This window comes from Lepeophtheirus salmonis, chromosome 1, assembly GCF_016086655.4.
Source record: "Lepeophtheirus salmonis chromosome 1, UVic_Lsal_1.4, whole genome shotgun sequence".
NCBI classification, from domain to species: Eukaryota; Metazoa; Arthropoda; class Copepoda; order Siphonostomatoida; family Caligidae; genus Lepeophtheirus; species Lepeophtheirus salmonis.
The window spans coordinates 10,644,052-10,659,389 of NC_052131.2; the positions used below are offsets into that span (position 1 = coordinate 10,644,052).

The 15,338-nt window shown below is 28.1% G+C and overlaps 1 protein-coding gene and 1 long non-coding RNA gene across 2 annotated transcripts in view; one reads left to right on the forward strand and one right to left on the reverse strand.

Moving 5' to 3' along the window:
• LOC121116682 (uncharacterized) overlaps positions 1–15,338 on the reverse strand; it is a 43,537-nt gene that overhangs the window by 15,435 nt on the left and 12,764 nt on the right. The gene's annotated exons all lie outside the window — the stretch shown is intronic.
• Positions 429–14,832, forward strand: LOC139905198 (uncharacterized). Its single transcript, XR_011779774.1, has 3 exons — positions 429–509; positions 12,293–12,535; positions 14,539–14,832. It is a non-coding gene; the product is annotated as an uncharacterized lncRNA (long non-coding RNA).

Here is a 15,338-nt window from a genome sequence, read left to right on the forward strand (position 1 = left end):
TATACTATAGAAATTTTACTTGATAATTGAATAAAATTTAAATTCCAAATGATTTAGGAATTGTTAAAAATCTATAACATATTAAATATATTATTACAAAGGTTTATTAATTAAATTTTAAAAGGTGTTAAAATAATAGCTGTGGTAGTTTTGTATTAAAAAATCAAAAGACACTAACAAGGAACAAATGAATAGCTAAAATATCCCTTTTTTAATCAAATAATGACTAAATATTAGTCATAATGGTTTGAAAGTGATTTATTGAACTTGAATTAATCTTTGTTAAGGTATAAACAGCTTAGTCATCAAAAGAAAAATATTCCCCCAGTATGAGAGAATGACGTAATTGGCAGGCTATCAATTTATTTCGGAGCTTTTTATCTCTTTTTATGGAAGAAGAAAGGTTAAATATTTACAATAAAGATATCCATGAGGGTATAGTGAATTTTTTTGTAACATCATTATTCTGAAAGTGGTGAATCCCTTATAATGTATAGGACTTGGCCATTGTTAGTATCTTTTTTTTTTTATGTTTTTCATTTTTAAACCCATTTTAATACGTTTACCTATGATTATTACAGATTTTTTTTTCATGTTGTTTGACAATTACATATATTAAACATAACAATGTATATGTGTATTCATTTTTCATGCGGGAAGACCCTATTAACTTCACGAAAATTGTTTGCCACCCAAGAAACTTAGCATGATTTATTTGCCCAAAACTTATAAAATCGTCATTACGACGATCATTTACTGGGTCTATATCTTTTTTTTTTTTTATCTAAAAAGATTATCACTCTTCCATCTAGTGAAGATTAAAGCTCCTTTTAATATAATTTGTGACCAATAAGAAATTGGTTTATGTCATGGTGTTAGTAAGGAGTGGCCTCTCCAACACTACCACAGACTTACCCCCAATTATTGTAACTGTTTTATTAACTACAGTATGAAAGACTCAAAGATTCTTAGTTCAATTTTGGATTAACTTGTTTGGATTTCCTTTAAAGAGTTTTTAGATAATTTTTGCCTGTATGAAGTGATTTTCAACAAGAGTTATCCTATTTTTAATGTTCCCTTTTAATTCCAACTTCATTTTCACTCTTTAGACACAAATAAGTATTAAAATTTTAGTACGAGCGTGATTTGCATGATGTCTTTATATCCACTCTGATGATTTTTTGTTCCTTGAATGAAACGAAATCATATTTTTATAAAGCTGATATTTCATAGAAACAATAAATACTCTGTACTTTTGAAGTCAATCCAGAACTTTGAATCATTTAAGTGAGTGTAAAGTTCAAGTTTCAACCAGGTACAAAAAAATCTATAAGCATATATTATGTAATTATTTCATTATATAAGCTTCCATTACGTAGTTTATTGAATAAGAAGTTGAATATAAATTAAAAATTAATTTAACATAAATTTTTAAACGATTTATGCTAGAAATACAAATGATATACAATATGTATGAACTAAAACTTATGCCGAACAAAGGGTTAATGAAAAACTAAAAAATGAATATTGGATTGTATCTAAGTTCAACTTCTAATTTAGGAAAAATAAATTCATTTTGAATTTTTTCGAGTTAACTTAAATTTTACAGTGTTTCTCTAGAAACACTTCAATAATCAATACTTACATATACCTACCTAAAATATGATATGGTGTTGAGAGATAGTTTATTGATATTTATTTGCTAGGTTTAAAACACGGAGCAAAAAAAAACTACTTATTACATGCTAAAAATAGAAATTCGAATATAATAAAATAATACTACAGTCAACTACAGGGACGGGAAAAAATCAAGAAGACCTTTTTCAATTGCATTTTATGAACAGTTTAGTATGTTCTCATTTCATATATACATTATAAACAAATGAAACAAGATAATTATGTAGTACCGGGCCGTCAAAAAGTTTTATAACACTTTAATTGCGTTTCGAAAGGTTCTGATTAATTTTATGGAAAATTTGCGTTAACAAAAAAAACCAACTGATTATTTACTTTTTGAACGCTTTATTTAGCAAGACTCTAGGATAAATAGTGACGAAAATGGAAAAATAAAGGCAAGAAGTGGTTTTTTTAGTCTGCACCAGATTTAGGAAATTTGATAATTTAAAGACTCATAATGTTTCTAGAACCATCGTGTGGATGATCAAGGTTAAGATCAACAATGGTGAAGACATCAGTGAGTGTCATAAGAGCGGAAAGCCGATCAAGTAAAAGCCTAAAAGGGCCAAAAAACGTTTTTTTTAATAATTTGAAGATAACGATGAAGGACTTGGCGAAGTAGAGGGCGGTGAACCGTTGACAACAGTTTTTTTTACAGTATAGGACAGCTGTAAAAAAAGCTGTTGTCAAGTCTCTTAGAGATATTGCTCACTCAAAAATCAACCATTACGATTTGATCAGCACAAAAAGCTTTGCAATGACCTGAGGTATAACGGAAACCAAATTTTGTTCTTCTCAGACAAGAATAAATTTACAGTTGATCCCGTGTACCCAAGGAAAATGATCGGGTTTTATGTTTTAGAGAAGTCAACTGCAACCTCCGTGAAGTGTCAACCACCAAAAGTCCGGCCTCAGGAAGGATGCTCAGCATTGTTTCATCTTAAGGTCACAAAATAAAGCCAATTTTGTTCCCGTGGGATACAGATTGACTAACAAGGATTACTTAATGCTTTTTTAAACAAATGTGCTTCCATAGGTTCGCAAGATCGCAAAGTAATCAAAGAAAGCCGAATATTGATTCCAAAAGGATGTAACTCAAGAATTTAATTTAAAGCTGCTAGAAGTAAATAATTATTCTCGTTCATTATGTACGAAGACATTCTTATGGCCCCGTAATTATGTTTGAGATGGCCAAGTCTGACGAATCCCGAATGCCCCTAAAGTAAGCGAGGTCACTGTGTTTCAAGTAAGAAATTATTTAATTTACTTTTTTCCTAATTAAGTATGGAAGGCCTTTGATAAGAGCCCGGCTATGAAGAAAAACACAAATTGTCTTAATCCTTTTTCGTCCAGGTAATGTAAAAATAACGCTGGGTAAATATGCTAGATCATAGCCAATATTACGCTGTTTTCTACTTGCATATATCTTTCAATATATCAATGAATTGTTTGCTGGTTATTATTCCATTATTATTCTTTCTGAAACGTCCCAGGATCTCATTGAAGGACAACTTTTGGGAAACAGTTCTATAAAACCAAAGATAAAATACAATTTCTTTTACAGATTTATTTATTAGATCAATATAATGATTCGCTATGATCCTCCATAATACTTATATGACTCATTTTATATTCATGTTGTAGAAAATCACATTTTGACAAATTTTATCCATATTACATATGTGCATATATGAAAAAATAACATTTGTGGCATGTTTCGAGCAAAAACATACATCTGTACCCATATTTATTTCGAATATATATCTTGAATTTTTTGTTGTTGTTTCTGTGTATTTTTTTCTTCAAATCTATTCCATCTCCTAAGAGAATACAGACAGAAATATCACATATACATCAAATAATTCAATATTCCATGCATTACTAATAGAAATGATCAAATATAATGTATGGATATGAATCCCAGTATACTTTTGCTTTTAAAGTATTGATAATAAATCATAAATCAAATACAGCTCTCAACGACAACTTTTGAATTGATTCCTCCATCTTCTTTTTTTTCTATATAAAAGATAGTGTGGTACAACGAGATATTCTTTTGAGGATAATCTATACATTTATTTATATTCCTTTGATTATGAGGAATTTTAAAGATACAAAATTCCAAAAAATAATCTCATAAAGGATTTAATTTTTTATCATTTTCCACCAATACCTTGTTAATCCATTGTCCTTTTCACTTTAACAATACCAATAAAAAATATTATTCAATAATATTAAAAATAATGATTTTTTTAAAATAAATTTTAATGGATATTTTTTAAAAGCTGATTTTCTTTCTTCGAAAATATAAAATATACAAATTTTTAGATTTGTATCTCTAATGGCATTTGAGTCTAATTGTTCACATAGTATATTAAAGTGCCTAATATTATGTACTTAAAAAACCAATCTTAATAATATTTTCATTATAGCACCCTTTCAATCAGTTATTATGGTGAAAAAATATTCATGTGCTAAAAATTGTAACATTTGAAAGACATTCACAAGTAGCCGCTCTTGCTCATTAAGCTTTTGATTGAAATTGTAAATTTATGAAAAATTTTTGACACTTTTTTATTTTGTAAGACAATTTAAACGTATAATAAATTAAAATATTACCACAAGGGAGAAGAGAAGAGTTCGCCAAATAATAATGGTTTTTTTTTTTGTTTTTTTGTAGATAAAATACTAGAAAAGGATTGAATAATGTACCTACAAAAACTAGTGGTATTGGCATGAAACTTATTAATGCTTACAGACAATGTTGGTGCTAAAATATAAGAAGTAGTTGGGAACTCTATTTTTTTTTTTTTTTTTTTTTGATAAAATTATCAACATAGGACAAAACATAAAGAAGCGAGAGTCACTATTAAAAATTAGTTAAAGTCAAATAAGTTTTGCACAGCGAAATTTTATTGTGAAAAATACAAAATTGAAAGTTGGGAAAAGTAAAATTGAAATATAGATTTTTATAGCCGTTTGGTAGCCATAGTGTTCCTTTGTGTTTAACTTCCGTCCTCACAATTACTTATTAAAAAGAAAGACACTTTTGTGTTGTTTTTTTCTTTAATAATATTTTATTGAATATTAAAGTTTAATGATTGATGACATTATGTTATCAAAGTGTATAAAAACGATTGTATTTTATCAGCTTTTTTATATAATAAGAATAAAGGATACTGCAAAATATCTTGCAAATTATAAAGGGTTCATGATGATTATTTAATTATTAGCCATTCAATAATACATTTTGATTTAAGATTAAGTGAAAAAATGCATAATTGTATTCCAACTATCTCTTAGGATTTCCAGTTAGTATAGTACATTGCTCTTGTATGGATAAATTGTGCTCCTTGTGGTGAAATATCTCCGAATAAAATCAGAAGTGATAGTATAAAACCCCATTACAAGATATTGTATTTATATTATGAATAACTATAATAATAGGTTTAGTAAAAATAAATGTATTATTTTTCCAACAGATGGCTTTAGTAATTAGTATCTCACATTGTGCAAGTGTAATCGGTTTACGCTAGATTACCTTGAAAATACAAAATTTTGTACGAAAAAAACTATTAAAACAGTTTTATGATTATTTGTCGAAGTATTATTTGAGTTCACGACAAATTTGAACACCAGGAAAGAGAAAATACGTCATATTTAGAGTTTTTTTTCGATAAAGGGGAAAACACTGGGCAGGTGGCTCAAAATGTGAATAATGTTGATGGCCTTGAAACTGTAACAGCCAATTTTGCGCATTTTTTTTTTTTTTTTTTTTTGGTTTTGTTGATTCTGTTCTGATAATTATGATATCAAAGATGCACCACACTCTGGAATGCCAACTGTCAAAATGTGAAAAAAATAATGGAAATAGTTGAGTCTGGCCGTCATGCAAGCACTTTATTGTTAGCCAATGAGATAAACATTAATGGGGAAAACGTTTATAAAATTTAAGTGTAAATAAAAAATGAATTACTTTTTACTAAAACTATTATCTGCTACTCCTATAATGGACCAAAATAATAATAAAATGATAGAGATCAATGAATTAAATTAATTGTGTGATGAATGTCTTCAGGAATTATAATAAATTGAAATATAAAATATTTTTATTACAATGAAGCTGTTAATGTAAAAAAACAACTAAATTTGATGAAATTGATAAGTTTTGTCAACTGATGTTAATCATTTGCAAATATTGTCCCCACTATTTACTAATGATTTTTTTAGGGGAACAAATGTACTTTTTCACTTAAATAAACATTTTTCCAAAATAACTTTTAACACATAAAAGAAAAAAAGGTCCAGCAATTTAACGATATTTTATCGATCAGTTTTTTTAAAACAATAATCATTTGAAAGGAAAACTATATAAAAACTTTTGAAGTATTTATTTTTTAGTCACTATGTTTAGGCAAAAAATGATTCTCTTTGCCACAAATTTTTAAATGTTGTATCGCAACCTTTAAAAATTAATCAATATGAATCGAGAATTATGTTTCTAAATTTTTAATAAGAGTAACATGGTTAGACTTTGAACCCCTAACATTTCTAGAAGAAAAAAGTATTAAGAACTAGTCTTATGTTTATTGCTTAAAAGTTTGAATAATTTCAAATTTGTATTTCAAGTATTTTTTCCCTGAAATTTATTTTCAGATTTTATATATTTCGATATTGAACTTAAAATGGCTTTGAATTTAATATTTTGGTATAGTATTGATAATATTATTTTAGCAACTATCCTTTTCTTTCTTGAAAGAGTCAATTATAATAAAATAATTACTTAGTTTCACAAAACTTTAAACAGAAAGAGCTAAAACTATAAGTAACTTATATTCAGAAAAAGTTGATAGATCCACGTTTCGTAAGAATTGAGGGACTTTAAACGGTGGCTGGCGCGTGGGAAGAGAAATGGAGTCCATTTTCGAGAACAATTCCATAACAAACGTTTGAGACGTTCTTTTTAGGCACACACGAAAAGGAGAATAGAACGACAATTAAAGGAATTTACTCAGCATTTAAAAAAAGCCAATACGTGTAAGTAAGAAAAATAGCATTTAACCGTATAATCTATGGCAAATAAAATAAATAATAGAAAGTTATGAAGCTTACTCAATAATACTTTCATATTAGAGCCCATCCAGTGGGGATTAGGAAAGGAAATTTTTTAAGAGGACATAGCATCATTCCTTAGATGAATTAGAAATGCCTAAAATATTTATGTTTTTGTGGCCTGCAGAAAAAATATTTCCTATTTATCAGTCATTTTTTTCAAGCAACAAATCTAAAGTTTTTTTTGAAGTGTGATCTTTATCCATTATGAAGTTGTATGTCTTTCCTTTAATATTTTACAATTGTTATCAAAAATAAAAAAATTATTAGCCTTTTAATCAGAAAGTATATTTTCCGTCATTTTTTTTTTTTTTTGTCACATCCAATCCATTTTCTCTAATTCGGAAAAAGATACAAAATTGATTGAAATTTTTGTTTAATCTGAATTATATGTTGAACTGTTTTGCTTTATTTAAATCTTCCAAGACAAAAACAAATTCTAAATCTTATAGTTGTAGGGAAAAATTATTTGTTATAACCAAAAATCAGCAATTTATGGCTATAAAGGCTATTTTAATTCTTGTTAAGTTAAAAGCAATCTGGAGAATACTATTTCAGTCTAAAGGCAATAAATACGTGAAAATTTTGTGGACTTGTGGAATTGATAAATAAAGTTCAAGATTATTATCCAATTAAAAATGGATATAGAAAAAAGAATGAGAAGTAAGAATTTCTGATGGAATTAGATATGAATAAGTACACACATTTGTTTAACCTGAGGATTCAAAACACCTCAGGAACGTAATGGTGAGTTAAGCAGCTGTAATCCATTCTTTTTATATGTGGTATAAGAAATTCTATTGTGTGTATGAATATTTTTTAAACCAAGATAAAAGTAGGAAAATAAACATCTTTTACGCTATAAATATATTGATTTTAGAGGAGGACTCTACATATAATATAAAATGTGAAGGAGATGTTTGTATGAACTTATAAGTAAAAACTATTGAGTGGAAGATACTCAAAATTAGGTGTTTTTATTAAGGATTAGCGTTTCAATTTATTTGTAAGAGCCCTGTAAATATAATTAGCAATGAAGGGATGATGTATTTGCACATTTCATTTCTATGATAGTATAATAAAATATGGTCAGGAAAAGAATAAACTAGTACTATATATTGTACAAAGTGTTTTTCTTTTCATGCGTTTTGGCATCCCTTCATATAGATTATTCAAAGTATCTGGAGAAATTTTTTCATAAGCTTTTGTCATTTTTTTTTTAATTCATCCTTTGAAGTTGCTGGCGCATTTTCAATTAGTTCCCTCTGGACCAAGGCTTACAAATTTTGAATGGGAGACAAATCAGGACTGTTGGCACGAATCCACTTTTGTGCCTGTTTGGAGTGGTGAGCAGGTGCACCATCCTGCTAGAAAATGGCTCTTGATGTGTCAGACAACATTTTCCTCTTCAAATGAGGTCCAGTTTCTTCAGTACGAGACAAAGCTGACATCACAGACTTGCTGAGGATTTCCGTCACGTAGTACTTGACCATCACAGTTTGGTTAAGTGGAATCAGGTGAAGATCTGATACTACCTGGTGGCTGATAACGACCCAAATAAGAATTTTCAGAGGAAATTTCACAGTTGGAGTGGGTTCCACATCTCCTTTATCTCTTGCCCAAACCCAATCTGTCTCTCTGGCTTGATCCACCCCCTATCATACCAACAGCCTTGGCCCTGGTCTCCAAACAGTCCTTTCTCAGCATTTCGGATATTGAACTTCAACTAATATCCTGTGGTGTTTTCTGAGCCCTTTTATACTGATGTATGATGCAATCATCAAAAAAAGAAAAATTCAGTATTCCCTAATGATTGTATCAGCCAAATTTCATTTTATTCCTACCAAACAATTTTTTTTAATACGAAATGAATATTTTTAATACCACTACCAATTTTTGGGCATACTGTTGAAAAAAACCATTTCTATGTCTACAAAATTATAAATGGTTTGACTTAAATAACGAACTAATGAGTAAACCAGGCATTAAAAATAATTGACATTTTCAAGTAGAGTTGTAATCATAACACATTTTTTCAAAAAAAAAATGTACTCTCAAATATTGGCTAAAATGTAAATATAATAATCATTTGATACATTAAAAAGGGAAAGAAAAGCAAAATAAACAAACACATTGCTAGTCAAAACAAACATAGCACACTAAATTAATCGTATAATGTTTTCCCCAAATTTGTATATTTAAAAAAAAATTACAGAAATAAGATCAATGATAAGGTTGATAATGATTTGTAATAAGTAAAATGTCTAAAAAAACTGTTAAAATAACATAAATATAAAATACTTTATTAAATAAATAATTTTAGATCTATCTTTAAAATAAGAAAAATGTTTAAATGTACTATTTAATATTAATATGTTTCTTTGATCAGTAGTACAACTTTTCTTATCAAAGTTTTTTGCTTATAACTTTGCAAACCATGATCCCTCCTTTCTGTTATAAAATGCATCATTAAAAAAGAGAGCGTTTTGCAAGTAATGATGGTTGCTTTGTTACTGAAACTATTACCAAATTTGTATTTTCCTCTGATATTATATTTATTAATTATTGGAATCTCGTAATATGATGAAGTACATAGAATTAGACAAAAAACCAAAAAATATAGAGCTAATGGATCTAAAGAGCCTCTATCAAGCAATTTCATATAATATTTAAAGTCTAGTAAGTCTGTTTTTTGGACATATAGTACAAAAATAAGAATTCTGATTTTTTTTTTTTTGTGAAATATCATTGGTTTATTTTTTATGATAGTCATAATGGTAACGCCACTTTTTTTATAGCAGCTACTTCAGATCAATTCCATAGAAAATATATCTAGTGTTATCTAATTTATACGTTCCTTTCTCTTTTCTTGCTTTTTTCATGAGAAAAATAGTAAGCAGTGCTCCAACTTATTCTCATTTTACATAATATCCCCAAGTGAGTTTCAAATATATATTAACATATGTTATAAATGAAAAAAAAAAAAGATTTTATTCCTCTTCATAATACTATATTCTCATTTATGTATGTACAATGTACAAATACATACATATGAAATATGTATATAAGTCCATTTGGATCCCCTTTTCCACGAGATAGAAAATCAATCTACAAACATTTTATCCCTTTAATAATGTAACCCATTCATTAAATAAATATACTTCCTGTTTCTTTTATGCCTTATTAAAGAATCATCACAGGAAATATCTATTAAACTCTCACAACAATTTTTGTATACACAGTCAAATTTGGTCTAATGGTCACCTGATTTACCGAGTGGTTTATTAAAATCTCAACACTTTGACTTTTAAACTTCAACAAGATATAATTTATTAATTAATAATGTGTATCTGAGCTCTTTTAATCATTAATGTAGCCACCCATAGTGGCAATGATGGCTATCAGGCGGTAGTGGAAGGCTTGACACCCGCTGCGGATGTAGTTATCTGGCATGACGTCCCAGCGCTGGCTGACAGTGGCTTTGAGGGTCTCAGTGCTTAGATAATGGTCACTGCAACCTTCCGCTCGTCATTCCCGAAAGTGTCTAAAAGGAGTTAAAAATAACTGAAAAGACTCATTCAAAGGAGCCTTGCAACGCAACAGATGGGTTTCTTTCATTGCTGGTATCAAAAATGGCCTTTCCAACATCACAAAGTTCTTTCCATACACTTTTTTTATTCCTCCGGACATTTGGGTGGGAACCCGAGAGATCTTTAGGACGGACCCTCATGGACTTGAAGATATTGGCCTGGGTTGAATTTCTTTAACTCCTCTGGGTCCAGCTTAACCTTTTTGACACAGCCTTTCATCCTCTCCGATGTTTCGGACTTGCAAACAGCGGGGTTAATGGTCCTGGAGATGTCCAACTCCTTGGAGTGAAAGAATATAAATTCGTCGATTACGTTCAATTGTCATGTTCTCGACTTTTACTTAAGCTACATAGCTCCGGGTTTTTTTTTATTGTTTATGGTTTAATATATGTATCGAAATATAAACTAATTACTATATCTCAACCTTAATAAATTATTGAATCAGAAAGTGTTGCGAGTGGACAAATAAGCTTGACGTGTTGAAGCTAGAGCGTACTATGTCTTCCAGAATTTTTGCATAAGCAACCTTCGCAGCTGCCATCCGGGAATCTTTCCTGAGACCTGAAAACTGCACTGACCTCTCCCTCAACCATTTTCTAAATTGTAAGGATACTGAGTTTATGTAAAATCAGGTGAAGAGGGATGCCAAAAATTGTCTGGACACCATATTTGTATTTCATTTGCAATATGGGTTTTGGGCATCATCCTACTTTTGTAATATTTCTGACTGGAGCAGTGAAATGTTTACTCCCAATCCGCTTAATTAAATGATATTTAAGTAAATGGAACTATAATTCTGGATCACCCTGTATATACATGAAAGTACATTTGTGTATAATTCATTATGAATTATTTTAGCAAAATAAGATTATGAAAAAAAAAATTAATTTTGGATATGCATATTTCTACTTTTTTGAATTACATGAAATTGGAGTATATTAATTAGATGAATTTAAATGCACCATCAAATTATAATGAAAAAATGTTTATAAAATCATTCAGTTTTTTGCTCTATCTATGAATTAAACTTGAACTCGAAATAAAGAGCAACAATATAATCTGTCTTTTGTTCGGATAAGAACTTTTTTTTAAGTAATTATTATTTTTGTTAGGATGAACATAATTAAATATCAGAAATGAGAGCCTTTATATAAAGCACTTGAGTAATTTGATAAATCAGTGTTATGCGAATTTAATATTACATTATTTGAACCAAAAGTTATATTTCATTTTTAGTGATTTATAAGAAACATATCCTTATTTGTGATTTCTAAGCCTTTATTACCGCAGAGCCCTTTTATATTTTTTTTTCCTTACTTTTTTTTAAGTTTTTTTTTGTGGGAGCATCTAATTTTGACCGGAGCAAACACATTTTTTATTTAGTGCTCTAATGTCAAAATAAAAAAATAATAAGAATAGCTTTATAAAATATAAACACAGCTCAAATTGCCACCAATAAGAAATATCGCACGTGAGAAAACGCTTAAAATTTACAACTCTACGAATGAAGGACTATTAAATTTGTCAATACAAAGTAATCTTAACAATAAAGGTGTGGCACCATCTGCCACATCAGATAAATAGGTGTACTAAAATATATTTTCGTGAACTTTGTATGTTATAATATTCAAACCTCAAGAATTCTGTCTTACAATGTAAAAGGTTATGTGATTCAAAATGTATCTTGTTTGGAAGAGTGAAAATGACTTGATAAATAAAATTTGGAAGCATCAGGTTTACCAGGCATTTTCTCTTCATTTTGAAAGGTTTAATTATTGAGGTTTGAAGATTATAATATGTAAAGCTCATGGAAATGAATTGCGTGTACATATATGATAAATGTTGTAATCAACCTAAGGTTGTATTATATATGTTCCGTATTTATCGACTAATTATAATTTTCTATTTTTTAGAAAGTTTGTACAAGTTAATCCCTAAAAATCGATGCAAGTTGCACTTAAAGTCTACAATCACAATGAAAGCAAAAGTTGAATAATCGCATAAGAGCGCAATGAAGTTTCATAATTCTAATCAATACAATATACTGATTGCTCACATTCCTGGATATCTCAGCCTAAACCAGAAATTTGATAAAAATTAAGTTCATCCGTCTCAGGAAAATTCGTCTTGTGATTATTCGCCGTACAAAAAAAAGGGTAAAAATAAAAATATTAAAAAACTTAGTATTTAGCATTTCTAGATGATTAAAAAATCATTTCCTTGAAATATTTATATCCTGATATGTAAAATACTATCTAAGGAGATTATTTGCTATGTCCTGGATCATATATATATATAACTTTTTGAAATATGTCCTACAGCTTTCTTGTCTTCAAGACTCTTATAAAATCAAATAATTGACCCTTTACTTCGTCCCTTATTAATATGTATATAATTTTCAAGTGTAACTTATTTCTAACATAATAATCGTGTTTTAACTGATTTTCTACTTCTCCTTTTGATAGTTTTACACACAAAATATTATTTATTCATAGACTCTCACATGCATCGATACGTTATAAGTTATTTTAAACTGTCATTTATTTGATTTAAATATAAATTTCTACCTAAATTTCACTTTTAAGAAATCTCGTTGATATTGAAAAAAACTATAAAAAAAAAATAAGGCAGGTCTGAGGCTACAACACATTACCCACATAATCCTTGACGGATAAGTTTTTTCATCTTTTAATTTCACTTCGTGGATATTTTTCCATGGAATATATTTGCTGCCTTTATATGTTTTTATATATATTATAGGTTCGAATTTTACTGTTGAAGCATTTTTTACTTTCTATCGATGGGTTTCATATATTTATTCAAGCCTCAAAATGCTTATAACTCTGAATAAGGTGCTGCTAGTCCTTTCGAAGTAGACTCATTATACCGCACCCGCAACACCTTCGTCCTTATAAACAATATATTTTCTTTATTTTTTCACCTTTATTTTCTTATGATTTATAGCTTTGATAGAAAAGTAATGACTTAAGGTAAAAAACTTTTCTCATAAAATCAAAATAATTAAATAGAAAAAATATTGTAAGCCTTATTTGTTACTTCAAATATATTTTTAAAAATGACATAAATTTATATATTGTAGTATTATTATTTTTTTGTAAAAAATCAACCAAAAAGGAGAATTTACACTGCATTTGCACAGTTTAAATCAATATCATATCCAGCAAATAAAAATATACAAACAATGGAATTATAACAATATAGCAAATATTTACTTTAATACATAATTTAATCATTGTAAAATCAAATGACATAAAAAAATTATTCAATTATTCTGAAATAACTTTACGATGCTTAATGAAATTATTTATCTTCATTTTTAATAGAAGAACAACTTAATTGTCATAACGTTTAACAGAATTAACTACAAGCGCTATGAAATGGAAAAAAAAAATACAAATTCCACTCTGTATCTTGCAAATACATAGTCGGAATTACCCCGATATCGAATCTCAATTCTACTCTCATTCCAACAACTAACACTTATAACTGAGCAATAACACCAAAGTTTTTGTCATTCATGTAATAAAGTTTACTTGACATATACTTCCATATGTGTTTTCTCTTCCAAAAAAAAAAAAAAAAGTATAATAAGATAACAGCTTTACAAAATAAAAAAACTACAAAAAGTATCGAGCTTGTTTAAGATCATATTTCTTACAACTATAAGTATAAGTATGTGAGCCTCCATATTTTTAACGTTAAATAGATAGGCTATCTGCTTAATTCCATTTTCTATTAAGGCATCAAAAGGATAAGTTAATTTTTTTATGTACTCATTTTTTCTTCTCTAATGATAACTCTCACTACTGGAATATTCACGATAATTAAATTTTCATTATTACTAAAAATTGAAAGCAATATAAAATTGCTCTATATGTATAAAATTAAAGAAGTCTTTCCACAACTTGTATCTGAATAAATTAACATTCCTTGAATTTGAAAGTTTCATACACCTAAGCGATTTTCTTTTTGTACAGAAAAATTATGATGAATATAAATAAAGATTTTTTAATTTAATAACTTTGACTACAATTAATCATGCAGTACATATATATATATATATACATAAATAATTAAATCTGCGTGTTTAAATGTAGGCATATATATATATTATAAAGGATTTTGCTTTTTTCTACAGGAGAATAAGAAAATGCGGAGGAAAAAACGAAGAAAAAATGGAAACGTAACGTATGTATAGTTTAGTACATTTATCATTGTAACAATGTATACAATTTCTTTATGTATTTTCAACTGTTCAAGTACATATACATATATCATATGACAAATTACTATTCAAATTAACGAGAGTTATTCTAGTTCATAACCAAAGTTTTATAAAAAAATATATATATTTTTGATAATGCAGTTTTTATTTGTTTTTAACAATTTTTTAAGAACATTATCGTTTATATCTACTCAATATATATATATATATATATATATATATAATTAAAAAGTATTGCTTTATTTAATTTATTATGGTACCACCACATAGAAATCTTAATTGGATCTTGCAACCTTTCCTTGATCCTACAAAAAAGAGAAAGAAAGAAGGCGGGAAAATAATGAGTAAATGAAATTTTTCCCAAGTATATAACATGTGTTTATTCTCTATGAATGAATAGTTGGGTTAAAAAAAATAGAGTGGATCACTACAAACTGTTTAACGCAGGTAGAAAAGATGATTTTCACCTTTCTTACCTATAGGTGTTTGTACTGAAGGAAAAAATAATAAGAGAAAGCTAAAAGAGATTTTAAGACGTCCCTTGATGACTGGACAATAAATTCAAAGGTGGAAAATGCTCTGATCCTTAAATATACAGCAACAGTGTAAATGTTTATATCACTGAATAAGAAGCAAATTGCATTGAAAGCAAATTTGAAGTACGCCATTTTAATTATAGAAAAATGATATGATAAGAGTTTATTTTATCATTA